This window comes from Lepidochelys olivacea (genome assembly GCF_965140295.1).
Source record: "Lepidochelys olivacea isolate rLepOli2 genome assembly, chromosome: 5".
Lineage (NCBI taxonomy): Eukaryota > Metazoa > Chordata > Testudines > Cheloniidae > Lepidochelys > Lepidochelys olivacea.
Genome location: NC_140415.1, coordinates 17752537 through 17769151, shown reverse-complemented (window position 1 = coordinate 17769151; position 16615 = coordinate 17752537). Strand labels below are relative to the sequence as shown.

The 16615-nt window shown below is 42.7% G+C and overlaps 1 protein-coding gene across 2 annotated transcripts in view; it reads right to left on the bottom strand.

Moving 5' to 3' along the window:
- DCC (DCC netrin 1 receptor) overlaps nucleotides 1–16615 on the bottom strand; it is a 948238-nt gene that overhangs the window by 880116 nt on the left and 51507 nt on the right. The gene's annotated exons all lie outside the window — the stretch shown is intronic.

Below are 16615 nucleotides of genomic sequence, written 5' to 3'. Positions count from 1 at the left end.
AAATCAGAATCACTGACCCGTATTTAGCATGTGTAATCCAGCACTGTAACTAGCAGGGGGGAAATTACAGATATATATGATATGATATATAGGAAGCTCAGACAATTCAACATGTTGCAGACTTGTATGAATCAAAACTATACAAAGAGTTAATAAAAAGAGAACAATGTTAAAAAACAAAATAAAATTAATGCACTCGAGACAGAAATCTTTGTCTAGTCATTCAAACTCGATTTCTGGTTACAATCCATCATATATAAATTCATCTGTTCATTTAACATACACATGTGATTAATTATATTTTTGACCATGAAAAGGAAGTTGAGATAAATGTATGTTTTTGGATTTGCAGCTATGAGCACAAAGAGTTGAATTAAAACAAGAGGATATGTATATGCCCAAAATGCCACCACCTGAAGATTTGTAGGGTGCAGTAGCTACACTTTCCTATCTGGTTTCCCTCCTCTACTCACCCAAGACTCACAGAATTTATATTTTGGAGGCTCTCCACTGATGCCAAGAATTTAGCAAGATTCAGATAGGGATTGGTTATTTACATGGATAACAAGAACATCAAGAGTTTTTATAGTTAATGCTAAAAAAAATGGAAGGGGTATGGGGATATAAACCTCATGTTCAGGGTTTAAGGCAATCTCGAACTATTAGGGATTAAGATAAGACTTTCATGGGGCCACATTTTCCCACACCTGCCTACACTGGGGTTTCTTGTATCTTCCTCAATCTAGTGCTGGCCACTGTCCAAGGCAGGCAACTGAGTTGGCCAGATAATGGATGTGATCTAGTATGCAATTACTATGTTCCTCCATATGTAAGCCACATGCTGAACTGTGGAGGCATATCTGGGGTCTACATATGACTAACATGATAGGGTGTGCAGGGCACTCGTTTTAGCATGTTCCCCACTCCTCTGATGCACCAGTTCTGTAGGGATAACTTCTGCATGGGTAGCTAGCTATGCAGGAATCATGAGGGAGCCCAGCCCATATTGGCTGCAATATGTGCACAAAATTGTGTCTAAGGTTCCAAATACAAAAGAGAGCCAGAATTTTGTCCGTATTATTTTCTTTCCCATTTGATTTGTACAGTGAGTAAAGAGATAAATAGCATGAGCTACTGAGCAAAAACAGTGAAGCTACATCTTCCTTCCCAACACCCACAGTTACATAAATATCACCTTAAAAGTTTACTAGTGATACTGCTACCAAGTGTGGCTTTGCTTATTAATACTGCCTTACTGAGTCTTGTTACCAGCAAGAATCTTACTGGCATAGACAGGCCATCTTTATTTTTTCCCTCCAGTGCCTTTTTAAGTGTTAGGGTCAAAGTGTGTCACCAGTTTTTAAGTCCACCTCCTCACTGATTCCAATGGGACATTTAGGGGGAAAAAAATCAATGGCACAATATAGGCCGTAGTTATTACTCAGCTTGTTTTGACGGGCTCTCTTCTCTTTCTATAGGAGCATTCTGAAATCAACAACTAGGCTGCTCCCACTCAAGAGGCTGGTTGCTTAATGATGCCTGTTTAATTTCAATTCATTAACTCTCTGCAATATGTAATTATTATTCTCCTCTTTTAAATATGAGGAATGATTTTAGTAATCTACAAGTTTGGGAGAACAAAGTTGAGTTTTGCTATGCAATTTATAGACTGCATCTTGGCTTTTAACCAGAGGAAGCACTGGCTTCTACTCCTTAGAGGCTCAGGGAACAATTGTGGTTTCATTCCTTTTCAATCCCTCACACTCTGTTCAAGCATCCTGCCAGCGCTGCCCCTCTTGAAATATACAGCATTTTTGTTCTTAAAGAAAATGACTATTTTTAGCTCATGAAATATGGTATAAATCACAGTGTGGGTCAATGCTTGCTAATTACCCATGACTAAATCCCTATTTAATATATTGATACAGAGAAATGCCAAATAATTATGCCTTCTCCCCCTTCTCCCTTGCTGCACAACACAGCCATAAAATATACATTAAAGAGGCCTTCTTTTAGGAGAGCAGGTGCTGAGCCTACATACTGACAAAAAGGCACTTCTGCGGTGTGAAATACGTTATTGAATTAGCAGTGAATGCATTAGTTAGGTCTGAGTTATGCTTTGAACATTTAAAACGTACACAGCCACACCATTTCCCTCCCTCCTCCTTTCAGCCCATTTTCATGGTGAAAAATTAATTCATCGCCTGATGAATACAATTTGGGACACACCAGGCAGTGGAGAGGACACGAAAAAACAAGGAGAGGAACAACTGAGATCCTGGGTGGTTTGGAGAAAATGGTCTAAGAGGAAAGATAAAGAGAATGATACATATACAGACAGGATTAAAATGAAAGTTATTGCAGGTGGGATAGGAATGGGGTCATAAGATTCTCATTTAAGGGGGGCAGAAGGGCAGGTCTGAGAGAAAAGAAACCTTGTGGGTGACTTCAATCTCTTATCCTCTCTCAGTGGCAGATTCTCCTTCCCTAAAATTCAGACAAAAGTTCCATTTAAAAAAAAAACCAAAACCCAAACCCGTTAAGGGTATAAAGTGCAGCAATGTACTTGTCTATCACATTATTTAAAAAACCTAAGCAATTAAAGCCAGGGCAATGAATAGTTTATGACATCGTAAGTCTTACTCTGCCACATACACAAACACATTTTTCTTACCCTGTATGAAGGAATGAACATTTCATCAAGCTGACCCATTGATTTCTTTTGTAAAGCATTTTTTGCTATTTTGAGGTCAATATCTAAATATTGCCTTTTACGGGACACTGTTAAGAAGGATTTATCAGCTATTATATTTATCAATTGACAGTAGATATTTGGTCAACTACTTACAATTGCTGTTTCTTAAGAATAATGGAGGGTATGGCATCTAATAGGAAGAGTGTATAATATTGTGAATACATGGCAAATTATTCATGTATGTGGTCCTGATTTGAAACTCTCAGATATATATGGATGCAAGAAAATACGTAATTACTTTATATTTCTTTTTCAGAAGAACTTTGTTTCCTGCTTCATATTCTGAAACTCCTGTCGAATGAAAAGGATTTAATTGGTGTTAGTGGTAAGGACAGTTTGTGTTTTGCTGAAATGTGTATGTCTTTGTGTTTTATGAGAAGAATGGACCACATTTTCCTCCGTTGTAAATCACTGTGGCTCTGTTGATTTGAATGGAGCTGTTGTGCCATTAGCGCCAGCTGAGGATCTGTCCCAATGCCTTTATTTTCAGTATGCGGACAGGGAAAGATTTATGATGCCCTCACTATTGTTGTGATAGTACCCAAAAGCCCCAAAGGGGATCAGAGCTCCACTGTGCTCAACACTTTACAAACACAGAGTAGCAAAGAATCCCTGCTTTGAAGAAGTTAGCACCTATGTGTTTCATTGCTTTTAAGAGCTTGGGTGTTTTACACAATGTGAAAGCTAGAGGGCATAGTTATCACCAAGTAACCACAACCGGTTTTGGAAACAAAGAAGAATTAAATTTGGGGATTTCCCGGGCTTGGGGGTGGTTGCTTGTCTCAGTGTCTTGTTTCGTCTCTCCCACCCCATACCCAGCCCCATGGTTGTCTCATCAGACATCCATGACTCTACCTTCCCTCTCCAAATCTGAGCCCCCTGGATCTTCTTTTATGTCCTGTGTCTCCAGAGCAGGCCTCCTCCAATCTCCACTGCTGTTGGGCGGGGAGGGCAGGATGCTGAAGTGTGGTGTGGTAGGCACAGTCAAAGAGCAGAAAGGGGAAGACACACTTGCCATCCCTTTCCAGTTTCCTAAAAGAAGCTGTAGTCAGAACGAACAGGTCAGATTATGAACAGGAGGCTGCCAGGCAACTCTCCAACACCACATTTTACTGGCCACTATCCTCTGATCCCACTGAGGGTTACCAAAAGAAACTACACCATCTGCTCAAGAAACTCCCTGCTATAGCACAGGAAAAAATCTACACTGACACACCCCTAGAGCCCCGACCAGGGGTATTCTATCTGCTACCCAAGATCCATAAACCTGGAAACCCTGGACACCCCATCATCTCAGGCATCAGCACTCTTACAGCAGGATTATCTGGCTATTTGGACTCTCTCCTCAGACCCTACGCTACCAGCACTCCTAGCTATCTTCGAGACACCACCAACTGCCTGAGGAAACTACAATGCATTGGTGATCTTCCTGAACACACCATCCTGGCCACCATGGATGTAGAAGCTCTTTACACCAATATTCCACATGAGGATGGACTACAAGCTGTCAAGAACAGTATCCCTGATGAGGGCAGGGCAAACCTGGTGGCTGAGCTTTGTGACTTTGTCCTCACCCACAACTATTTCATATTTGGGGACAATGTATACCTTCAAGTCAGTGGCACTGCTATGGGTACCCGCTTGGCCCCACAGTATGCCAACATTTTTATGGCTGACTTAGAACAACGCTTCCTCAACTCTCGTCCCCTAGCGCCCCTCCTCTACTTGCGCTACATTGATGACGTCTTCATCGTCTGGACCCATAGAAAGGAGGCCACTGAGGAATTCCACCAAGATTTCAATTATTTCCACCCCACCATCAACCTCAGACTGGACTTGTCCACACAAGAGATCCATTTTCTGGACACTGAAGTGCAAATAAGTGATGGTCACATAAATACACCGGAAACCTACTGACCGCTATACTTACGTACATGCCTCCAGCTTTCATCCAGACCACACCAGACGATCCATTGTCTATAGCCAAGCCCTAAGATAAACCGAATTTGCTCCAATCCCTCAGACAGAGACAAACACCTATAGGATCTTTATCCAGCATTCTTAAAACTACAGTACCCACCTGGGGAAGCGAGGAAACAGATTGACAGAGCGAGACAGGTACCCAGAAGTCACCTACTACAGGACAGGCCCAACAAGGAAAATAACAGAACACCACTGGCCATCACATACAGCCTCCGGCTAAAACCTCTCCAGCACATCATCAACGATCTACGACCTATCCTGGAAAATGATCCCGCGCTCTCACAGACCTTGCGAGGCAGGCTAGTCCTCGCTTACACACAGCCCCCCAGTCTGAAGCAAATACTCACCAGCAACCACACACCACACCACAGAAACACTAACCAAGGAATCAATCCCTGTAGCAAACCTTGTTGCCTACTCTGTCCCCATATCTACTCTAGTGACACCATCAGAGGACCCAATCACATCAGCCACACCATCAGGGGCTCATTCACCTGCACAACTACTAACGTTATATATGCCATCATGTGCCAGCAATGCCCCACTGCCATGTACATTGGCCAAACTTGACGGTCTCTATGTAAAAGAATAAATGGACACAAATCAGACATCAGGAATGGTAACATACAAAAGCCAGGAGAACCCTTCAATCTTCCTGGACATTCTATAACAGATTTAAAAGTAGCCATACTTAAACAAAAAAACTTCAGAAACAGACTTCAAAGAGAAACTGCAGAACTAAAATTCATTTGCAAATTTAACACCATTAATTTGGACTTGAATAGGAACTAGGAGTGGCTGCTCACTACAAAAGCAGCATTGCCTCTCCTGGAATTGACATCTCCTCTTCAATTATTGAGGTGGACTACATCCACCCTGATCGAATTGGCCCTGTCAACACTGGCTCTCCACTTGTGAGGTAACTCCCTTCTCTGCCTGTGTCAGTATATAATGCCTGAACCTGTAATTTTCACTCCATGCATCTGAAAAAGTGTTTTTTTACTGATGAAATCTTATGCCCAAATAAATCTGTTAGTCTTTAAGGTGCCACCGGACTCCTTTTCGTTTTTGTGAATACAGATTAATACGGCTAACCCCGGACACTTAAAAGAAGCTTCGTGTTTCTTCCACTCAATGGGGACTCTGGAATGCTTGCAAAACAAGATGATGCCTCAGAAAATATGTAATTACTTTACATTTCTTTTTCAGAAGAACTTTGTTTCCTGCTTCATATTCTGGATGCCAGTGGCAGTTGCTCCAGCAAGAGTCTGGAGTACGACCAAGAGCACAATGCCCGGCTGTGAGAGGAGGAGGAACTCGGAGTGAACAATTCTGGCTCAGGAGTGGTGGCCACGTGGCTGCTTGTTAAGTGAGAGGAGATACACCCTTCGTGTATATTGGTGGCAAGCAACCACTTTGAAATATTTGACTGTAAATCCCTGTGTACGTGCACAATGCAAGAATAACAATAATTAAGATCTGCCCAAAAAAACTGCTAGGAAAAGTAGTGCAACATGAGGGGAGTGACATTGTCTCATTAATTAGCCAGAAAACATTAGAGGTGATAGATTTTAAATAAAATCATTGCTACATTCAGCATAAATAGCACACAGATATTTTAGCGGTGGAGAGGCAGTTTGGGCTTGTGGCTAAAGCAGCAAAGAAGAAATTGGGGTTTTTGCAATCCTGCTCTCAGCTCCACTACTGATTCGCCAAATTATGTGGCGTACACCATTTGGCCTTTCTGTTCTTCACTTTCTTTATCTGGAAAAGGGGAACCATAACATTTACTGACATTTTGAAAGGCACAAATAGCAATTAGATGCCTAACTTCCATTGACTCTCATTTGTGACTTTGAAAATCTCCCCTGAAATGTTTTGGATTCATTCAGTGAAAGCTGCTATAGAAATGCAAAGCCTTCTGCGAAATGATAGTGGTCTCAGTGTGTGATTAGTAGTCTCAACAGAGAAGCTGAAGATTTCATATTCAGGGGCAGGGTAACCTGAACTAACTACCTCTGGAGGTCAGGATGAGACACATAGGTAGGACTTTGTGTGGAAGTTTTCTGCTATTAGACAGTGAAACCGACTTCAATCCAGCCTCTTTCATAAGCACTGAGTTCACTTTAATTTTTTTTCTCTTTAAAAAGAATCCTCAAAAAGGCAGCGGCCAGAGCCCCTTAAAGCCCTAATGATTCTGTAACACTCACTGTTTTTCAGAAGACTTTTCTAAAATTATGTTTTAGTGGCACTTTGAAGAAACGGTGCTACATGGAACTGCACTACAGCTCACATTATTAAATTCAACCCAGGAGGTTTATACAACATGAAGTTCCTTGACTATGATAGCCTATTGATTAGTTTGTCCAAAATGCAGCCTCATTTATTATGGTTTGATTTAAGCACCTAGAGCTCACTGGAAAAGTAATTCATTTTTATCCATTTCTGGCCAAAAAAAACAAAAACAAAACAAAAAAACCCCACTCCCTCTTTCCATTACTACCACCCCAAAGCAATGCTGTTTTAGTTTTCCCTTTTGACTCTCTGAACCACAGCTAGGACTGATGGTGCTTGTTCTGCACCCAGTTTGAGAAGCATTACACAGAAACTGTTGCAGAAGAAGAAAACCTCTCTTGATTCAGCAGAGATAGAACGCCCCGCCGCCCATTTGCTGACACAAACATCTTCGACTGTAAAATGAACATATTCAAATGGATATGCCAGTAATTACTGAAAACATGGACTAGCATATTTAGGAGACTGGGTCAGCATTTTTTGCATTAAAAGTTAATGCTCTTCAAAAAAAAAAAAGGCCATTATTTTACAACAAAACTTTTCACGAATAATTATTGACATCTAAGTTTTCCGCAACATATTTTATCAAAATCATTGTTGATTTTTTTTTGTTTATTGAAAACTCCGCTTTTAGTAAGTAAAGACCAATTTTGTGAAGCAGAAAAGTTTGACAACAATTTTGAGAATAAATACTATGAAAATTTTCACCCAGAATGGGTCCATTTCAAACCTTCTAAAGTGGAAATTAGATTTGAAACTTTTTGGCATGATTGTTTTCCTGATTTTTGACCAGCTTTGACATTTGGTTCTCAACAACAGAAACAGAATTAGAAAATATGAATTGCCATATTGCACCACCGCACCAGCCCATCTGCTCTAGCATCATGGTCCTATCAGTGGGCTTGTCTCCACAAACGCTTAGTTCATGGCAGAAGGGTCCACCTGGACACTTAATGCACAGCAGGCTAGTGCGGAGTAAATTCACACTCCAGCTTATTGTGAACTAAATGTTCGTGTAAACAAGTCCCTAAGGTTTCTAAGTGCTTAAGTCCTCTCTGAGAATGAGACAAAGGTTCTTATGTCATGTAGAAGCTTTTGAAAATGCTACTACTTCTTGCATTCAGTTTCATGGTTTTGGTTCAGGCCATCTCTATTAATATGTTATACCTCCCAAGCCATGATTTATATACTGGGGGCTCAATTTCCCAAAGTATCTGCCTCAACTACACATGCAAATCCCACATACTGTATGCATATTGGAATGGGAACATAGGTACACAAAATACAAGAAAAAGTTCCATTTGCATTCAGCCTTTAGGAAGCCACTTTGGAAAACTGGGCTTTGTTTACACAAGAAACTCAGTAGCCACTAGTATGCAGCCACCTCTAGGGTGAGTTTAGGCAGCCATTTTGGCAGCAACACAATACAACACTTATGGAGAGGGGAAGTGAAATACAACTTAAATCAAAAAGTGTCTTGCCTGGCTGCTCATGTAAGAGCATATAAAATGCAAACACAGACCTAGCTACAGTTCCAGCCCAACCTGGTTGTAGCTTCAATGATCACATGCAGAAATTATGACTACAAGCTACTATTACTGATGCCAAAACACACCACATACACAGACACCCTGAGTGTTTGAAATAATTGGCTGTTTTTACTATTTTGTGAATTTAGCAGCTGCATGAGTAATACCGTTACTATAGTCAGATGCGATAAATCTTCCTATCTAAACTGACAGAAGGTCTAAATAAAATGTGTTCTCTGTGCCTCTGACTTGCTCAGAGTTTGAGAGACTCTCCCCTGCTCTAATTGCAGTGACAGCCCTCATTAAAACTGAGAGCGCAACACAGAAAACAAATACAGAGGTTGCAAGACAACACAATTTTATTTGTGTGCTGTCTTGCCCACAGACCGCATCATAAAATGCTTTATAGAGCTGCTGTTAAATAATGCAATTACAGAGTTAAATAATAGCAGAGCAATTTTAGGAGGGAGACATGAGGGAGAAGAGATATGTTTTCAGCAGAGTTCTGAAATGAGACAGAGAAACTCTGAGGCAGGGATAAATCAGAGGCTACTTTTTTCCCAGCAATGGCAAGTCTAGAGAGGCTGATGCTGGATGAGGGAAAGTAGTCGAGAAGGGTTTAGAGATCAATAGGGCAGTTTTCACTGGATTCTGTAATGAGTGGAGAGCCAGTAAAGTGACTCACAGCTCCGAAGGATGCAGTGAGCCAGAGGGGGAAGAGAAGAGGGTCATCATTTGCAGAAAAGGTCATTCATGTGAAGGAGAGTAGATTCTCTTAGAGTCGTGGACTTTAAGGCCCGAAGGGACCAGAATGATCATTTAGGCTGAACTCCTGCATGACACAGGCCATAGATCCTCATCCAGTAGTTTCTGAAGCAAACCCATAACTTCTGTTTGGGATATAGCATCTCTTTCGGAAAGACATCCAGTCTTGGTTTAAAAAAAGTCAACTGTTGGCATGAGTGCACTCTTATCAAAATCCATAAAGCCACCATCTCTTCCTCCTTCAAATCCATACTTAAGACTGACTTCTGCTGTAATCCCTGTTGTCTCACAAAGGTTTCAGCTATAAATCATAAGCCTCTATTGTGGAAATGGAGAAGAGAGAAAAGATTGAACATCTTTTCTGTATGCTTTGTCACAGTTTCATCAAGCTTTCAGGTAACAAGGTGATGGGTACCTCAGAAATACCTAAAACAGACATAAGTGATGGGGAAAGAGACCGACCAAACTAAAATCACAATACTTTTGTTGAAATCATTTACAAAATTTTTGATTTATTGAAAAACCAGTTTTCAGTAAGAAAACAGTCTTTGGTAAACTAAAAAGAATTCAACAACAATTTTGACTTTATGATTTTTATAAAAATATTGAACAACTACCATGTTCAATTTCATAAAAAAATGGAAAATGCATCAATTTCAAACCCTGCAAGATGGAAGCCACTTGAAATTTTTCAGTGAATTCCAATTTTTTTGACCAGCTCTAGGATTACGGTGTGATATGTGATCAGAGAGACCAGAAATGGCTATTTTCTCTGCATTTACCATAAATGGAAAGATTAGGAGATGTGCCATTATTAACAGGAAAGGTGAGGACCTAGGAAAAGATTTTAAGAAGGAAGAGGACAGTGACAAATTGTAGAGAAAATGTATCAGCGGGAAAAAGTTTTTGACAGTGGTGGGAGCACAGATGTGGATAATAGGATCAAAAAATAAGCATGGAAGGGGTTTGAGGAAGTGGCTGGTTTATTATGTTAGGAAAGTGCCTGAGGGACAAGGAAAAGGTAATACTCTAATGGACAGAAATGGAGGCGTCAGTATCTTACATTGGGGCAAGCACCGATTGATAGAACAAAGCCAATTCCTTGCACTTGGCTGAAGAACGGCTTGGAGGAGAAAGTAGAAAAAATGTTCCATAACAGTTGCTCTTCAAGATGCGCTGCACATGTCCATTCCACTCTTGGTGTGTGTGAGTGTTCCTCACACAGTTGTTGGAAGTTTCTCCCTCGGCATACCCATAGTGCAACTCGAGCACCCTCTGCTTCCATGTGCCACTGTGTTCAGGTACAAAGAACAGAGCCACCCCGACTCCCCTCTGTTCCTCCTTGCTGGAAAACTCCAATGCAAAGGGATAGGAGGGCAGGTCATGGAACAGACATGTGCAATGCATCTCAAAAAACAACAGTTAAGTACAGGTCAGTAACCATTTTTTCTTCATTGAGGGATTGCACATGTGCATTCCACTTGTGGTGATTCACAAGCTGTGATATCAGGAGGTGTGATCAGAAGTCTATCTGAACAAGGACTGAAGGACAACTGGCCCAAATCTGGCATCGTCTCTAAAGCGCTGAGTGATGGCATAACGGGATGCAAATGTGTGCACTGAAGACCAAGTTGCTTCCCTACAAATGTCTAGGATAGATATCTGAGCCAAGAAGATCGCAGAGGCCACCTGCGACCTTGTCAAATGTGCTGTCACTCTGCCTGGCGGGATAACATTAGCCAGGTCATAGCACAAACAAATATAGGAGGCTATCCAAGATTATATTCATTGAGAAGAGAAGTAGAGCCCTTTCATTCTGCCTGTGATAGCCACACACAGCTAGGAAGACAAATAGGTGAGCAAGAGACAAAGATGGTACCATGGATGATGAAGGTGCTGCTTTAGGCCCAGATTTGATGGTGCCTGCCCCAGCACTGGCGTCAACAGTACTGCTTTAGCAAATGAGTGAGAGAAGGAGTGCTTTGATTCTGACGGCAAGCTACTAGATTCTTTGTTCCCTTAGGTAAACTTAGGAACAGGTGATGTTTCTCTCCTGGCAGCATCCTTGGAAGCCTTATGTTTCTTCCTGGACACTGGAGAAGGTGAATGGTGCTGGGACTCAACCAACATTGGAGGAGCACTTCTCACAGAAGCTGAACTGCTCGGCACCCTCTCTGAGCAGGAAAGCTCAGAAGGTGGCCTCAGAGCAGCCTTCATGGGAGTTTCCCCCCCCAATCCTCATCAAAGAACATTCAGCCTGGCCCCCCTGTCTTTTTTGGTCCTTGGCTTGAAGTCTTTACAGATTTGACATTGATCCTAATGTGAGACTCACCCAGACACTTGAAATAACTGGAGTACCTGTCACTCGTGGGCTTTGGTTTAGAAGATGTAAGACAGGGCTTGAAGCCTGCTGACAGAAGCATTCCTTGGTACCAACAATGGAACCCCAAACTTGGGGGACCAAGAAAAATAACTTTACTAACAAAAACTTATCTCATAGACTTTAAGATCAGAAAGGACCATCATACTCATCTAGTCTGACCTCCTGCACATCGCAGGCCACAGAACGTCACCCACCCACTCCTGTAATAGACCCCTAACCTCTGGCTGAGTTACTGAAGTCCTCAAATCATGATTTAAAGATTTCAACTTACAAAGAATCTACCATTTACACTAGTTTAAACCTGCATTGACAGGTGCCCCATGCTGCAGAGGAATGTGAAAAACACTCAGGGGAAAAATTCCTTTCAGACCCCAGATATGACAATAAGACCCGGAGCATGTGAGCAAGATCCACCAGCTGGATACCTGGAAAAGAATGTCCCATCAGTGGCCATTGGAGATATTTGCTACTAGAAATCACAGATCAGCTACATGCCATTGTAGGCAGTCTCATCATGCCATCCCCTCCATAAACTTATCAAGCTTAGTCTATTACTGACACTAAAAACTATAGAAATAGGTAACTATATAAAATTATAACATGCTGAAAGAACTTGCTAAAGCAAGCAAACAAGTTCCTATAACTGCCATAGGTGGTAAGAAAACTGAGGAGGGTTGGGGCACATCTCGCCTTAATATGGCGCACAATGGTGAGCGGCAGCAGAAGGCGCATGAGCTGCCCTGATCGGTACCACTGAAGGAAACATTTCAGACAACTGTGTGCAGGGCACACACATCGAAAGTGGAATAGACATGTGTAATGCATCTAGAAGAACAACAGTTACAGAACAGGTTAGTAACTTCGTGCAATCACTCAAAGAAGAAATGTGGGCAGAGAAGAGAGTTGATACTGCTGACTATGGGATAAGAACTGCCAATGCTTATGGAAATCGGGGAGCAATTAGACTGACCAGCCCTGAAGATATCTCTGTAAAGTACCTCATGAGATAACCAGGTTTCATAGTGAACATGGAGATAGGGCATGTGCCATTGGTCTTCAAGGCACTGACTTGTGTACAGAAGAGGCCTGTGTATTATGGAAAGCTGAAGTTCAGGGACAGTGTGTTTTTGACAGAGGGGCAGGCGAAGGATCAGCAAAAGAGGGATCAGAGATGCAAATCAAGCCAGTGAGGCAAAGGTGTCTGAGAAAGCAGGGAGACAGGCTAGTTTTTGGACAGAGTGAGACAATGAAGATAGTTGCTCAGACAAAAGCAGGGGAGGTGTTGATCCGAACAACAGAAATAGGAGATGAAGTTGATGATAATGGGAAAGAGCAGTGAGGAAGCTGAAAGAGACATGGCCAAGGGGCTAGTGAATATGCTCAAAACACCAAACTCACCTCTGCTGTGACACTGGGGAAGTCAGGGGACATGCAGTAGGTATGAATTTGACTTTTTTTTAAGTGAGTGCATGGCTTTAGAGCCTCTGAGCTGTTGTTGGCATTGGTTTCCATCTCCCCTGACACATACTTTTCACTGTGTTGTTGTTGTTGGAGACTGGTGTTTAGATATTCAGGTTTGGGTGCTGGAAGGAGACATTGCCTATTAAATGTAAGATGGTAAATCTCAAAAAATGTTAAAAAGTCATGGAACCAATAAACCTACATAAGACATGGCCATTCATCACACTGCTATTCATTTCATCCCCTTTCCTCATCCTTCAGTTGTAAATCGCCAAGCAAGGCCTTGATCCTTCATTCAGATCCATGCGGGCTGTGTCTGGGCACAAGGGCTTATTCCTAGATCTGATTGTTGGGTCAAGCTGGAGTCTAAGATTTTTGGGGTAAGGACTTTGTATGTAAAGCGCCTTATTGGCACTATGCAGGTAATAATCATACTAAAGATGCTGAATTTAGATTTGATCTGCCATGTGACACAGCCTCTCAGCAGCACTGGAGATGACTACCAGAGGTTTGCAAAGTAAAATGAACAAGCAAAAAAATCTCAACCTCCTGATAACACTGAACAAATTATGCAGCCCAAAGACCATCTATCACACATTACAACTGCACCTCACTGTTATCTCAGTAATTTGCATTTTGTTTTATATAAATTTGAATTGGACTTATTTATATTATCCACTCTCCCTCCATATGTTTCCCTTTATTTTGGCTTGGGTTTTCTTCTTATTGCTTGCTCTCTGTGCTGATACAGCACCTATAGTTATAAATCATTAAAGTTTGACAGCACTGTTAATATTGGTATTCATGCGGAGTTGACATTTTAATAGCATCCGCATGCAGAGATGTGTCATACAGATTTCCTAATGGTTGGAGTTAGCTTTGTTAACATGATTGTGACTCATTTAAATACATACCTTAAGACATTTGCAAGTGTGGAAATGTAGGAGTTCCTGTCATTAGGATGGGCAATATCATATTTCAATTCTCCAAATTACACATCGGAAGCATTGAAAAATGAACAAATACATCCCCACAGCTTGCTATCCATCATTACGAAACATGCGTTTACCTGGAACTTTGGAATGGACCCAGTTCTGCAGCTTTTATTCCAGGCTCTCTTTAAAGTCATGCCTGCCATGATGTCTACAAAGTACTTGATAACGGTAAAGCCACTGGCATGATGAGCCTGCTGCGCAGATCCTGTTCATTTCACTGTTGCCTCAGCCTCCTCCCTGGCTGTTTGTTGTAGCCATGTAATCTCCTAATATACGCTAAAACTGTAAACTCTTGGGGGGCAGGGAGTATCTTTTTCTTTAAATGCGTGTACAGCATCTAGCAAAATAGAGCTCTGTTCGCTCATTGGGGCCTATAGACACTACCACAATAGTGAACAATGATCAGCATTGTTATGATAACCAAAACCAATGAGAGTTTCGCCTCAGTACAGATAGTCTTCAGGATTTGGACCCTCATATGTTTGTATGTACAGGGCCAACTCCCAAAGACCTCACTCAATCCTTGCTCAGGCAGAGCTTCCATTGACCGAATAAGGGCTTCAAGATTTGGCCCATGAAAAGCGTACAGATATTCGGCCCATGTTCTCAAAGAGAGAAACTGAATATGCATATGTGGAATACAAGCCTTTTCAATTGCCTTCAGAAACTAAATAATGCTACCTCAGACTTTGCAATAATCCCCAGTTACATCCTAGAGCAGGGGTGGGCAAACTTTTTGGCCTGAGGGGTCACATCAGGGTTCCAAAACTATATGGAGCGCCGGGTAGGGAAGGCTGTGCCTCCCTAAACAGCCTGGACTCCGCCCCCTGTCCGCCGCCTCCCACTTCCCGCCCCCCTCAGAACCCACCACCCATCCAACCCCCCCGCTCCTTGTTCCCTGACCGCCCCCTCCCAGGACCCCCCCGCCCCTAACCGCCCCCTCCGGGACCCCACCCCCATCCAACCCTCCCTGTTCCCTGACTGCCCCGCCCCCTATCCACACCCCGGCCCCCTGACTCTCCCGTCCTGGGACCTCCCACCCCTAACCACCCTCCTGGGACCCTACCCCCCTCCAGCTCCCTCTGTTCTCCGTCCCCTGACCGCCCCGCCCCCCAGAACCTCCACCCCATCCAACCCCCCTGCCCCCCTGGGACTCCCTCCCCTTACCCAACCCCCCCGCTCTCCGCCTCCTTACCATGCTGCTCAGAGCACCAGGAGTGGCAGCCATAAATAGTACACCGTAAGAAGCACATGCCTACAGGGAGCAATTTAATACACATCCAGCAGGTGCTCGCAGCCCTGCCACCCAGAGCACGGGAGGCACGGCGAGCTGAGGCTGCGGGGGAGGGGGAACAGCAGGGGAGAGGCTGGGGTCTAGCTTCCCCGGACGGGAGCTCAAGGGCCAGGCAGGATGGTCCCATGGGCCAGATGTGACCCGTGAGCCACAGCTTGCCCACCTATGTCCTAGGGCATAATTTAGATTGTAAACTCTTCAGAGCTGGGGCCATCTTTTTCTTGTGTGTGTGCATACAGCACCTGGCACAGTGGGGTCCTGGACCATGACTAGGACTCTGAGGTGGTAAGATAAAAATAATAATAAATATTAAGGTAACTATCAACTGATCTAATACAAAATTCAACCTTTTTAAAGCACTGCCATTACCCAGCCCAATTTTAAATGATCCAAGCAACTGGTCTTCCAGAATTTCTCTTGGACAATGATTCCACACTCCAATATATCACACCATGAGAAAATTTACGCAGAAATTAGCCTAAAATCTCCTTGGTATCCCAAGTGCTCCCAAGTTTACCATTCCCAATCACTCTTCTTTAATCCTGGATTTTTAAACTTTGCAAATATCATATCTTTCCTTAAACAATAACTTAGTCAAGTACCACGGTGCTGCGGATGTAAGCTGTAATGCTGCCATTACATAGAACCTCATTGTCTGCAGTTTTGTGGGAGTTAGTCCCTGGGCAAACAGTCTGGAGATGTGGTTCTCAGATATCAGCCGCACAGTGGCCTTAAAATGGATGCATCACTACAAAAGGCACTTTAAAAGAGTTATAAACAGCATTTGTTATAGTTCACTGCTATAACCGGAGCATAGAAGGGGGTGCGTAGCTGCATACAGATTAATGATTAAAGTATTTGGGACACTTTTGAGAGACAATCTTTGCCTGGGCAAAGTACATAACATAGGTAGTTTATCCTATTTGCACAGGCAAGCTCTGCCTGCAAACGCAGACTGCCAGACCTCATTGGGACCCCTAGCCTAACAATCCTATTGTTTTCCCCATAGGAGGGCATTTAACCAGCTTTTGTAAGCCTGGGTTTAGGATGGCCATCTTTCATGAATGAAAACCTTTAAAGGGATCCATTAATCACAGCTGGACTGGGCCTGCTTCACAGCATTACTGCTTCTAATTGAAGATGCAAGACAGTTTT